Below are 13,187 nucleotides of genomic sequence, written 5' to 3' on the forward strand. Positions count from 1 at the left end.
ACCACATGCAAATCTAACCTTCAACATGGGAGTAATTCCAAAGACAGTGGCAAAGGGCATGGATAAAAATAGGAAAGTCAAAACCAACAATGCAATATACCACACCTTTGCATTTAACAAGACTAAACTGCATTCCAGATTAGAACAGAAGTATGTATTAGAGAAAACAATTTGTCTGAAATGTCTTAATGTGTACTTAAATCACTGATACTGGACCTTGAAATACATTTGAGGTTGAACTCAGTGTGCAAAGGCTGGTGATCCTGAAGAGTTGTGGGCAAATGGAAACTTTGTAAATTGAATTCCAAGTGTGTCGTACTCTAAAGGTAAAAATGCAGGGAATTGTTTTATAGATTACTGTCTTAATAACATTGATTTTTTTTTTAAGATTTTATTTATTTATTCATGAGACACACACACACACACAGAGAGAGAAAGAGAGAGAGAGAGAGAGGCAGAGACACAGGCAGAGGGAGAAGCAGGCTCCACACAGGGAGCCTGTCGTGGGACTCGATTCCGGGTCCCCAGGATCATGCCCCGGGCCGAAGGCAGCACTAAACCGCCGAGCTACCTGGGCTGCCCTTGATTTTTTTTTTCATATCAAGATTGCGTATCAGCAGTTTATTTCATTTTTATAAATAAATCACTTCTTAAAAATAATTCCATGCCTGAAATTATGGCATATTGTCATAATTTTTTTTTTGTCCCTGGTTTTTTTTTTTAAGATTTTATTTATTTATTCATGAGACACACACACACACACAGAGGCAGAGACACAGGCAGAGGGAGAAGCAAGCTCCATGCAGGGAGCCTGATGTGGGACTCGATCCCGGGACTCACACCGTGAGTCGAGGGCAGACGCTAAACTGCTGAGCCACCCAGGGACCCCCCTCATCCCTGGTTCTTAGTGGGTTTCCTTTGCATCAATTTTATTTTGTTTTTAAATATTTTATTTATTTGAGAGAGAGCACAAGAAGGGTGGCGGGGCAGAAGGAGTGGGAGAAGCAAGCTCCTCGCTGAGCAGAAAGTCCAACGAAGGGCTGGATCCCAGGACCCTGGGATCATAACCTGAGCCGAAGGCAGATGCTTAGCTGACTGAGCCAACAAGGTGCCCCCTCCTTTGCATCGATTTTGAACTGATAGGAACCTTAGTGAGTTCAAGGGACTCCAGGGAAAGGTATGGGTGTAGGATTATTGGAAGTGGGCACCATGGATATAGTGAAGAGAACACATAAACATGTTAGGAGAAGAAATCTCTGGCCACACAGTGTTTCTTCAGAAAAAAGCAGGAACTGAGAAAGTAGTTTGTTCTACTCAGGGATGGGTCTTGATAAGATAGTTGTAGAAGGACAGTTAGTTCAGTGAAGAAATTAAGAGAAGTTTTTTTGTTGCAGTTTTGTAGGTTCCATGCCTAGCGTGGAGCCTAACTCAAGGCTTAAACACATAACCCTGAGATCAAGACCTGAGCTGAGCTCAAGAGTCAGACATTTAATGGACTGAGCCACCCAGGTGCCCCAGGAAACTAAGAGTTCTAATAGAATATTGCTTACATGGCTATTTGTCATTTCCAGGGGTATGAAGAAGTGCCAGCAGGGGCAAAGAGCAGAGCAGATCAGAGCAGATCACTGGCAGTGGGGGGGCTGGAGGCCCCAGTAAGAGGGAGAAACAGGCTCATAACAGTGATAGATCATCAAAAGTTTATTCAATACTTCTGATATACAAGTCATGTTTATTTTCATATTCCTCTTATTTTCTGTGGGAAGGTTGAGGCTTTTTGATGTGAGTTTCCTGAATCAAAGTCTAGGAAATAATCTTGATACTCTATTTTATTTTTTTATTTTTAGAAGATTTTATTTATTTGAGAGAGATCATGGGTGGGGGGAGGGACAGTGGAGAGAGAGAGAGAAAGAGAAGAAAGCACAGAAGAGAGGGAGAGGGAGAAGCAGACTCCCCACTGAGCAGGGAGCCTGGTGTGGGGCTCAACCCCACGACCCTGAGATCATGACCTGAGTCGAAGGCAGTCACTTAATGGACTGAGCCACCCTGGCACCCCTGCCCTCTGGTTTCTGCATCAATTCAGCCAATGGGAGGCTCTGCAGGAATACTAGGGGAAGAAAGGGAGAAGCCAAGGTATTTCTCCCTTTCTCTTTCTGCTTCAGGCATTGTGTGTGGCAATGGCCCTCTCTTCTGTGGACCTAGCTCTTAGAGCAAGCCAGGCTGTGGTTCCAGCTTTTGCTTGGTGACCCCAGATCCTGTGATTCCTTTTAAGCTTTGGGCAGTGGTAGTAGCTTCCTAATCTTCATCTCAGAGACGCTGTACTGTTCCACTTCAGGTTTCTCAGTTCAGTCATCTTCTGTGCATCCAATTCCTTACTAAATTCTGTTGTAAAATATCAAGAATAGGCGCACCTGGGTGGCTCAGGTGGAGCATCTGCCTTCGGCTCAGGGTGTGATCCTGGAGTCCCAGGATCAAGTCCCGCACCGGGCTCCCTGCAAGGAGCCTGCTTCTCCCTCTGCCTGTGTCTCTGCCTCTCTCTGTGTGTCTCTCATGAATAAATAAATAAAATATTTAAACAAATATACCCAGAATAAGAGTGCTTGGGTGGCTCAGTCAGTTAAGCGTCTGCCTTTGGGTCAGGTCATGATCCCAGGGTCCTGGGAAAGTCCTGCATCCTCTCCTCTGTGCGCGCTCTCTCTCTCTCTCTCTAAATAAATAAATAAATAGATAAATAAATAAATAAATAAATAAATAAAATCTTTATGAGACAGAAAGAAGAAAGAAAGAAAGAAAGAAAGAAAGAAAGAAAGAAAGAAAGAAAGAAAGAAAGAAAGAAAGAAGAAAGAAACCAGAGGGCAAAGGAAGCTGGGAAAAGAAATTCTGATACAGAACAGGGCAGAGTAGGGCAGGGAATGGATCCAAGAGCAAAACAGGCCAAGATGGACACGTGTCCCCAACTTGCCTTCTCTCCACAGAAATGTCTTCCTTCTCTTCCATTTCTGAGTGTCTGATCCCTGACACTGGCCTCATCCAGGCTCCCTTGGCAGCTGGTAAATGGCACAAGCAGGAGATTGAGAGGTGAGAGTTCAGATTATTAGAAAAGTCTGATTATTCTCTAACACCCACCTCACCCTCAATCCCTGCCACTCTCTCCCTGTTGGTGTACCTCCCTGGTTACACCAGCTGATGGCTTCTTCTGCATGGCTTCCAGTCTCACCAGGACTCATTGGAAGTGCAGTGGCTTCCCTCTATTGCTGGTTTCTGGGTGTCTCAATATCCCCTATTGATTCTCTTAATCCTGCCCGTCGCTATGTCAGTTGTATCTTTATTAAAGTCTCTTCATAAAAAAATAATAAAAAATAAAGTCCCTTCATTTGAACAATTCAGGTTGCATTTTGTTTCCTGCCAGGATCCTGGCTGATACTCTGACCTACTGTATTCCTTTTCCAACTCCTTGCAAGTGTTTTGCTTTCTGCTCTGCCTAGATCAACAGTGTGGTGTAGCAGGAAAAGCACTGGCCTATTGACAGACACGGTTTTATTTCTGACTCAGTCACATACTGACTGGGTTACTGGCTGGGAAAGTTATTTAACTGAGCCTCAATTTTCTTCCCTGCAAGGTGGGGATAATGGCTATCGGTTGGCTTAAAATCTGTGCCTGACTGGTATGTTTCAGGCCTCATCAGCCTGTTATCACAGAATAAGTTCTCACATTCTTTTTATATTCCAAATTTTATGGTGTGAATTCCCATCCTATTTAACTGAAGGAAATTAATTCCCTTCAGCCTATCTCTAGTTATTTCTAGAAGCTCTCAAAGAAATTCCCATGCTAACCTTTCTTTTGCAGATGCCATAGGCTTCTGCCCTTTATTTTTTTTCTATCTCAGCTCCCACACGTCCAGCATCTGCTTGCAAGGCCATTTGCTGAGACTTTGCCAAGGGTGACTTTTTTTCCAGGGCCACTGTCCATCATAGGAACATTGCCTGTGCCAGAGCTTTTGGCTCTCAGTGCTCCCAAATAGTCTAGTCCTGGGGAGGCCTCCATGTGGACAGGAGGAGAGAATGGCCTCCCCTGCCTCTGAGCCATCTCAACCCCAAACATATGGAGCTCCTTGGAGTTTCTTCGACTAGTTCCTTATCTAGTTTCACATGAAAACAAAACAACTCACAGAGGTTCTGGAACTTGTTAACACCATCTTTTCTAGAGGGAGATCATGGCCAGGCTAGAAGGGGAACAGGTGCTTTGCCATCCATCCGTTCCCTCCTTCTCTCCCTCCCTTCCCTATCTCTCCTCAAACCCCAAGCCCTCACTCCTTTTCCATTTACTAAACGGAAGCTTCTATACTGGTCAGCCATTGTGGGATGGAACAGCGAGGGTCAGTGAGGGAGGTGAGGTGTGTATCCACTCCTTTATGAGCCTGAGTCCACACCAGTTATACAGAAATGATTTCTAGTACAATACCTGGTGCAGAGGGGAATCTCCACAAAGGGCAGATGCTATTATCATATAAATAGGAAATCCCAGGTCTTACTGATCATATACTACAAGTTCTTTGAGGTTCCATTTAGGTGTCATTGCTCACAAGAAGTCTGCTGTAATCTGTTTAGTAGGAAGTAATCTCTCTCTGAATTAGTTTCCTACGGTTGCAGTTACAAAGTACCCAAAGCTGAGCGGTTTATAACAACAGAAATTCCTCTCTCACGGTTCTGAAACCCAGGTGGCGGCAGAGCCATCCTGTCTCCGTTGGCTCTGGGAAGGGAGGCCTCCTCGCCCCTGCACAGCTGCTGGCGGTTCCCGGAGGTCTTCAGGCTTCCTTGGCCCGTGGCTGCCTCACTGCTCTCTGCTCCTACCTTCTCTGTTTGTCTCGGTTTTTACAAACTCTTCTCTCTCCAAAGTTCATCAGATCTAGTGGATCAGGGCCCATCCTAATGACCTCATTTTAACTGGATGATATTTGCAAAGACCCTCGTTCCAAAAAAGTCACATTCTGAAGTCCTGGGAGTTCAGATGGCAACATATCTTTTTGGGGGACACATCTCAATCCGTAACACCCTGTAATAATCTAAACTCTTAATAGCGACATTCATTTCTTTTTTTTTTTTTTTATGTCTATCACATTCTAGCTTATCGTATAGTGATTTTTCTTTTGTCTCCCCTCACAACACTTCAAGGACAGAATGTATTTCTGATTCGCTTTTGTGTTCCCTACACTACCTGCCTGGCTATAATAGGCTGGGTAGTTCCTAAATAACTGGGCTCCTCTCCTGACTCACCACTGGTCCATTAGGCTGGAGCACGCTGCTGCCTGCTTGGTATGTGCATTTCTGAGTTCCTACTGTTTTTGGCTCTTTGGCTGATTTCTTTTCTTGGAAGAATATAATTAAGGAGGGTCAGTTTGGCTGGCTGAAATAGCTGGTTACAGCCTGCCTCAGGTGGTGAAATATTTTTATTTTCTGGGAGAGAATAGTGGGCTTCACTCTACCAGGGAAACAATCTTGTTTGTCCTCAGTTTATGGCTTTTTTGTTTTTTCTTCTTTTGCATTCTCAGCATCCTGATGATGTCCTTAGTTACAGTTGCTATGGAAGTATTTCAGTGTTTCCTGCAGTACTAGGCGATGTGATGCCTACAGCCCTCTTTAATGCAGATTTATGACAATGTCGAAACCATGGGTTTCATTTGCTAGTTTTCTGGCCTAGTAACCGCTTGTCATTAGGGGAGTGATGTGCCTTTATTTTGTTCCCCTGACTTATTACATTTATAATATTTTTCATTGGCTCTGGAGTGCTCATCATCTTCTTAAATACTCAACCGATTATTTCACAGAATATAATGACAGAGCCAGCTCCATTTTCTTATCAAATAATTCGGTAAACAGATGTGGTCTCTCTGATACTAACGTGGCACGGCGTGATCTAGGCTTGTTAAAACACTCAAAGTCTTTTAAGGGTGTAGATAAGAATTGAGACCAGTAAGTGGAGGAGAGAAAACTGGGCTATGTGGAGACTCGGACTCTGGTCTCTTTTATAAAATGAGAATCTACTTGGTAGGATTGTTGTAAGGATAATGTGATTACTGTACACAAAAGCAGCCATAAGCTATACAATGCTGTAAATGCTTTCAAATGCCATTGTGAATAACATCAGCTACAATCTTAATAGCCTCGGCTCTGCATTTGACCTGGGTGACCATGAGAAGCCACTTAATCTCTGGTAAAGACCTGAGTTGGCCTCTTTACTAAGCCATCTGGGCAAATAAATGTTCAGGCCATTTTGCAGCATTTTCAAGGTCATCAGATTCTGGGTGTTAACCTCTTCTATTCTTTCTTCATTTTTTACTTTGGGGAGGGAAGGGATAATAGGACTTCAAGTATCAGGTTAAAAAGGAAGAGAAATCTTGATTTTTTTGTGTGTGATCTTTTTCAAGTTCTTTTTTTTTTTTTTTAAGATTTTATTTTTGGGGGGGGTATGCCTGGGTGGCTCAGTGGTTGGGCATCTGCCTTTAGCCCAGGGCGTGATCCTGGAGACCCGGGATCGAGTCCCACATCAGGCTCCCTGCATGGAGCCTGCTTCTCTCTCTGCCTGTGTCTCTGCCTCTCTCTCTGTGTGTCTCTCTCTCTCTCTCTCTCTCTCTCTCTCTCACACACACACACACACACACACACACACACACACACACACAGAATGAGAGAGGCAGATACATAGGCAGAAGGAGAAGCAGGCTCCATGCAGGAAGCCTGATGTGGGACTTGATCCCAGGACTCTGGGATCACACACTGAGCCAAAGGCAGATCCTCAACCGCAGAGCCACCCAGGTGTCCCTCAAGTTCTTTAATATAAAGTCTCTCTAGTGCATCTGATGCTTGTTTGGTATACGGGCATGTGCCATTATAATTTTGCTCCTCCAAAAAATCTTTGTGTGTGTGACTTTTGTTTAGGGTGGATGGACAGTCAGCCACTTACTGGAACATGCAGACTTTGATGATTCCAAAGAAAGTTTTGAATGCATTTAGTAATTTCATTTATATATTCTACCTGCCTTTTAAAAAAAAAGATTTTATTTATTTATTCATGAGAGACATAGGCAGAGGGAGAAGCAGACTCCCTGCAGGGAGCCTGATGTGAGACTGGATCTCAGGACCCCAGGATCATGACCTGAGTCAAAGGCAGAAGCTCAGCCACTGAGGCACTCAGGCATCCTGTATTCTAGGCACTTTTTAAAAAGTATTTTTATTTATTCGTTTTAGAGAAAGTGTGAGCAGGGGGTGGGTGAGAGCCAAGGAGGGGGTATGGAGGAACAGAGAGAGGAAGAGGAATAGGGAGGGGGAGAGAATCTCCAGCAGACTCATTACTTAGCATAGAGCCTGACACAGGCTTGATCTCATGACCCTGACTGAGATCATGATCTGAGCTAAAACGAAGAGTCAAACACTTAACCGACTGAGCCACCCAGACCCTCCGTATGTATGCTACTTAAAAAACAGAAACAACTATCAATTTATTCTAGAGATGCTCCAGAAGTTGATATTGCAATTAAACATTCTTTATGAAGCATTTTGTGCCTGACAACTCCAGATATATTCATTATGCAACTTCTCATAAAGCATTTTCAATTTTCTCATTTGGAGCATATTTTGTGTGTTGAATGCAGTTGGTTCCTAGACACTGACTCATTTTCCGAATACGAGTACACTTTTTTTTTTCTTTTCCAATTGCCTTTCTCCTGCCAGTATGTCGTCCAATTCTTCCTTAATGTCCTGTCAGAATATGGTCAGCTCATCATGAACAGGAAATGGGCTTTTTGCCCACTCTTACAAAAGAAGAATGAAGTCACATATTTTGATTTTTAAATTATAAGAAAAGGAGAATAAAAAAAGGAACAGTCAGGGACCTAACTAATTTTCAGGCTCAGGACTGTTATAAGAACTTAAACAAATGAGACACCAAAAAACAAAATCTGCAATTTGCAGATTTTTTTGAGTAGAATGCATCAAAATTTCCATTTTACTTTAAATATCAAATAACTGTGATGTGGTCAGTATAAATAAACCAAGGAACCAAAGTTTTCTTGGAAGACAACAGCAATTTCATGTGGGCAGACAAAACATCTCAACACAAAAACTTGGCCATATGCTCAGGACTATTTCTATGTATTTAGATTTTTGGTGCAAATTCTATCTCTGTCTCTAGAAAACAAACCTAGAAGGCCTACAAAGTCAAAACTAAGAACTCATTTCACTAAAGTGCCAATAATGTCAGTCCTTAAAAAAAAAAATCACAATTTTTAGTTCTATCTAATCTAATAATCACCTTGACAATTTTTATAGCCACAGTTTCTTATGGGACCGACCAAAGTGACAATTTGTTTAAGATGAAGTCCAAAGTTATTGAAGCATATAACATATAGCACAGATTTGATTCAATCACATAGATAATTCACCCCAAAAATGTTCTTCACAGGGGCGCCTGGCTGGTTCAGTTGATAGAGCATGTGACTTGTGATCTATGGGTTAAGTTCAAAGCCCATATGGGGTGTAGAGGTTACTTAAAAATAAAATCTTTGAAAAAAAATGTTCCTCATAAATTGCCAAGAAAAGGGATAATTTGTTGCCATTGAATTATTTGGTGACTTGCCCCGATCTTCCACTTTACTTTGGGGATATACGTAGATTTTATTAAAAATAATATCTTGCAGGATAAAATTAGTTTATTCTGCCACAAGTTTTCTTCATCACTGGCTTAAAGATTTCTCTTAAATTTTTGGTTGGTGCCAATTTGGAATCAATCTCTTTAAGCCTCAATATCTGCATTTGTGGAATGGGTAAAATTAACACCTCTAAAAGAATATAAATCTGTTGTATTGATTAGTGGAATGATACAAAGTCTAAACACAGGGCCTCACATATACTAAATGCTCAATAAATCTAAATATTTTTCACTTTTCCTGGTAAAGATGTGACCTTGGAAGTCATTAAGCTTTTTTGTGGCCTTATTCCTTAGCTTTGAAAGATAATGTCTCGATATAAATCTGAAAATACTCTTAGAATGAAAACAGTGCTTCCACATACAAAGTAAATTATAGATTATTAGTTGATATATGTTTTGGAGCAGATCTTGATGCACAAAGATTTATTTTGCTTAGATATTATTTTTATTACCATTTTGTCATTAAAAAAATATTCATTATCTACTACAATGTGATAAGAATTTGGGTTACAAGTAGTTTATTTAGGGCATGACCCCAGCAAGCATGATCAGGGAATGAGAAAGTAAGACTGGCAAGAGAGTAATGTCATTAAGAGTAACTTGATTAGCAGGTCACTGTAGTGGGCAAGGAGAGGTTATCCCACTTGTGCCTCCAAGGGACTTCAAAACCTGTTGCCTTTCGAAGGCCTGGGTGGCTCAGTTGGTTAAGTGGCTGCCTTTGGCTCAGGTCATGATCCCAGAGTTCTGGAATGGAGACCCGCATCCAGCTCCCTGCTCAGCAGGGAGTCTGCTTCTTCCTCTGCTTGTAGCTCCCAATGCTTGCAGTCTCGCTCTCTGAGATATATAAACAAACAAACAAACAAACTCTTCAAAAAGATTACATAGTTCACAAAACCTTTCATCTGCCCCCAACACCTTGTAACTTGGTTGGCAGAAATACAGAGACTTAAACTGGAAAAAGGAAAATTTAGTTAAGTAGTGGGGTCAGAGCGTGTGAGGTCAGAAGTTGGAGGCTTGAAACTGAGAGGGAGGAATTCAGGTAAAAAAGTCAATGGGAGGAGACCACAAGGAGGCAAATGAACGATGTATCTGAGCTATCTGAAAAGTATTACAGACTGCTTGTGAAGGACAATTATCTCATTTGATTCTCGTTAACAGTCACATAGCCTATTTTACTGATGAGAAAAGGGAAGTTTCTGAGGTTTGGTTCTTCACTGCAATGCTGGTAACTGCAAGTGCAGAGATGAGGACTTTGATACATTTGTTGGTGGAGACGTCATTCCATGTTCCTGATTTGCAAATTGTCTTTTTTTGGTGTGTGTGCACTATAAATTTTTACTAATTACTACTTTGGTAATTCACTGGTTTTACTTCTATTATTTCTGAGCTTTTGACATATGCTAAGCCATTGATACTTCCTGTAATTTAAGAATGATTTCTTATATTAAGAATTTGATTTCTTGTTTACTTTAATGGATACTAAATGTTTTTGAATTACTCTTAATTTGATACTGATAGAAATGACTTGTTAATTGTTTAAAGCATTGATTATTAGCTACTCTCTTTAGTTAGACTGGAATATGCTGTTTGAATCAATAATAGCTTTGGCAACCAGAGGTGATTAAAATAATTGAGCATGAGAAGGTTGTAAATTAGAAGCTAGAAATGGAAACAAAACTGAAGCCCAGCTATCGAAAATGCAGAAGGGAAGATTATGTTGGACTATATTATAGAAAAGACCTGAGAGACATGCAAAATGAAGTGTGCTGTAAAGAGGCTAATAAGCTATAGGAGTTGAGCATATGGAAGCAGGAGCAAAATTGTTTTCAGCTCTGCAGTGTTCTTTGGGCTTTAAGAGGATAACAGCTTTTGTTTCTGGTTTTCCAATTTCAGTGAGATTTTAGAATAGCCCTATGAACATTTTTAAGGTGTTGGAGGCAGATGAAAGGTTGTGTGAATTATGTAAATTGTAATTTCAGTGAGGAGGCACCTGCTGGCTCACATTCCCCTTTGGTCTGGAGAAACTATTATGATTTCCTTCAAATCAGGAATGTAGCCAGAATGCCCACTAGGTGGTGCTCAAATTACTGTATGGAATTCCATGACCTCTAGTAGGATATAAGGATATTAAATATTAGAACCAAAAGCCAGAACATATTCTAAGATTTGAGCCTCAGGACATGAAGTTTTCATATATTAGGATACCATGACTTCTTAAAAAAATATAACGTGATATCAAAATGTATATGCGCAAAGGGTGAAAAAAACCTATGCCAGATTCCAGATTAACATTATTGGTGGGAAAGTGGATTTCATTCACTATTTTTTTCTGTTGAGCTTTAAGAATAGTTGTAATACTGGAGTTCTGGGGCATTTACAAGGATTATAATTTATATTGTCATGTCTTTTGGCCACCAACACTGTGAAGAATCTGTTTTTCCACATTTATATGGTCTTTCAATGTCATCTCCAAAATGGATAAGGTGTGGATTGATAACTCTGTAAAAACAATGATTTGGAAGAAAGAAGAGGAAAAAATGCCAATTGCTAAGGCAAGGAAGAAAGGCTAGAGTGAAAAGCAGATGCTGTTACTACTGGATGGTTTCAGACTATCTTAGGTACTATTTATTTATTTATTTCTCTTCTCTATATCCTCCTTTTTTTTTTAATTTTTTTATTTTTAAAGTAATCTTTACACCCAATGTAGGACTGGGACTTATTACCCAGAGGTCAAGGGTCTCATGCTCTACTGATTAAGCCAGCTGGGTGACCCCCATCTCGGACCCAAGGCACAATTTAAAAATAATTCCCCCACCCCATACCTGGTCCTGGATCAATCTAGATTTTGCTTTCTCCAGTCCTGCTCTTGGACTGGTGTCAGGCAGCTAGAGGAACAGGGTGGTGGGGTGCTATTACAAAGTCCGGTTTTCGATAGAGGGCTGAGCTTCTGGAAAGACGGTAACTTTAATGTATTCTTCTTTGCTCTCACTGCCAACCCAATATAGTTCCCGTTCCTAAGCTACCCAGTTCCTGGGTCTGAGGTGTCTAGCTCTGCTGGAGTCCTCATGAAAAAACACTTTTGACTTTATCCCCAAGGGCCAAAGGGATCCCCTTCATCTTTGCCTAAAAGGTAACAAAAATGTCCTAGCATCAGTTGTCATAATAGCAAAAATTGAAAGCTATCCACATGTCAATTAGTTGCAAAATGAATTAATCAACTGTGATACTTTTATATAGTGGAATACTAAATAACACAGCGTGATAAAGAAGGAACTAGAACTCCATGTTTCCAAATGGAAACAAGCAAGTAGCAGCAGTATACTTGAGTATGATATAATGAATTAAAAGTTAAAAATTGTTGAATACTACTATGTATATACATACATATAGACATATGTAGTAAAATTAAAGGATAGTAGTTACTTTCAGGAAGGGAAGAGTCCAGGTCTATATGTCTGGGTGGGGATGTATATACAGAGACCTCAATTATAACTGCTATATCTTAGTTTGTGAGCTGAATGGTGGTGGAGACACCATCATGATGATATACTCTTTTGCTTGTCTCAAATAAAAAGAAGAATGGGAGAAGGTGAGGAGGAGGAGGAAGAGGGGAACCAAAAGAAGGGAGAACAAAAGAAGAAGAAGGAGAAGACAGCTCAAAGGACCAGGAATGGGAACCAGCAGGCTAGTGAATTCTGGGAGTTATGTGGTTGTTGGCAAGAGGTCACCACCACAGGGGCGCCTGGCTGGCTCTCTTGGAAAAGCATGAGACTCTTGATCTCGGGGTCGTGAGTTCCAGCCCCACGTTGGGTATAGAGATTACTTAAATAAATAAAACCTAAAAAAAAAAAAAAATCACCACCACAGAAACTTAGTACAAAAAGGGAACACTGAGATGATGACTCTGGGGTCCGAGTATGGGATTGCTAGGAAAATCAGATGACATGGGAAAAAAAAGGAAGGCACCTTACAAATGGAGCAGATTCACTCATTCACTTATTCAAAACATATTCATTAACTCTATGTACTCTACATGGTTCAAGGACACAGCACTGGATAAAACAGCCAAAAATCTGCCTTCATGGAGCTGAGGTATCTGGCCAGCAGATTCTTTCTCTGTTTAACCCGTTTGTGTGTGAACTTCCCAGAAAGGCACCCAGGGAAAGAGAGAGATTTATTCATTCTACAGATATGCACTGATCACTCCACAGATGGCAAGCTCTGCTGGATGCTGGGGATACGGAATAATCTTTGCCTTCAAGGAGTTCACGATCCCCTGGGGAGAGCCATATATGCACTGAGACATTTGCAGCTCAGTGTGTTGGAGGAATGCACAAGCTACCTTGGGAACAGAAGTGGTGGGGAGTAGTGAGAGTCCGCTTCTGCTTCGCAATCGAGTTGATGATCTTGGGGGAACATGACGGGAATTCAGAGTCAGCATCAGTTCACCCACAAGAATGAAAGATTCTGACATACAGGTTTAGCTC

The sequence above is a fragment of the Canis lupus genome, chromosome 12 (assembly GCF_003254725.2).
Source record: "Canis lupus dingo isolate Sandy chromosome 12, ASM325472v2, whole genome shotgun sequence".
NCBI lineage: Eukaryota > Metazoa > Chordata > Mammalia > Carnivora > Canidae > Canis > Canis lupus.